Below are 1,184 nucleotides of genomic sequence, written 5' to 3'. Positions count from 1 at the left end.
TCCCTCTCTCTGCCTCTGTGCTCAGTCTCCTGTGTGCTCTCACTTTCTGCCCCCTCCCCCTTCTGTCTCTCCCACCTCCAATTTTTTCCTCCCTTTCTTTCTCCTTTCTCTCTTCTTTCTCTTAGGAACCTGGCTGCTTCTGAGAAGGAAATCCCACCGATTCTCTCTCTCTCTCTCTCTCTCTCTCTCTCTCTCTCTCTCTCTCTCTCTCTCTCTCTCACATACACACACACACACACACACACACACTTGGAGGGAAGGAACCCTGCCGGCTCCCTTGCAGAATGGCTGGCTCCCAGTGGCTCCCCTCCTCCTCTTCCTTTCTATCCTCCCCTATATGAGCTGGAGACAGGCTGACTCAAGAAATCGAAGGAAAGAGAAGAATGTCTGGGCACCCTTGTGTCCCAGCGCTGCTTGTCCGTGCCTAGCTGACCAGACCTTGACCCAGCTCACCTGCCCCACAGCTGTCCAGCATCTAGAGTTGCTGCTGCTGCTAAGATGAATTGGGGAGCTTGGCTAGGCTTCTGCTGAGCTGGATAGGATTCACAGTTCTGTCTTGCATTAGGACCAGATATCTCCTGTACTGCTGGACACTGAGTCCCCCGAGCTTCATCTTTTCCACTCTCTAGCCATTCAGCTTACATTCTCAGACATGGTGGAAAGTCACTTGAGGCTCACCGGGACATCCCTCGGGCATGCCATCAGTCAAGAACACACTACATCTGCCCATAGTCACCAGAAGTAGCCCTGGTATGCCTGGTGATGGACACTCCTGGTGCCCTGTGCCAGCTGCTGTCCTGTCCATTCTGGGTGTGGTGAGGCAACGAGTATATGCTTATTAGGCATGTGGATGAACTGTCCAGAGAATGGGAGGATAGTGGATGTCTCTATTTGATCCAGATCATCAGAGCTTGGGACAGAAAGGGTCTCAGCCTCCCCTCAGGCAATCATGTGGGGACTGTGTCTCTTCTACCCCTAGTCCAGACTCTATAGTTTCAAAGGTGCTTACTAGACAGACAGGTGACAACTTTCAGAGCTTCCTCAGTCTCTTGCCTTCCTATGGGATACCACCTCCTCCAGTGACCACCTACACTTATCTCAGAGCCTGGTGAGATGGTCAGTGATGACTGCATATAGCCAGACCTCAGTTTGAAAGAAGCCAAATCTAGACAGTTTCCCTAAGA

The sequence above is a fragment of the Mastomys coucha genome, unplaced genomic scaffold (genome assembly GCF_008632895.1).
Source record: "Mastomys coucha isolate ucsf_1 unplaced genomic scaffold, UCSF_Mcou_1 pScaffold21, whole genome shotgun sequence".
Classification (NCBI taxonomy): Eukaryota; Metazoa; Chordata; class Mammalia; order Rodentia; family Muridae; genus Mastomys; species Mastomys coucha.
The sequence above is the reverse complement of the archived record's forward strand: the minus strand, read 5'-3'. Positions refer to the sequence as shown.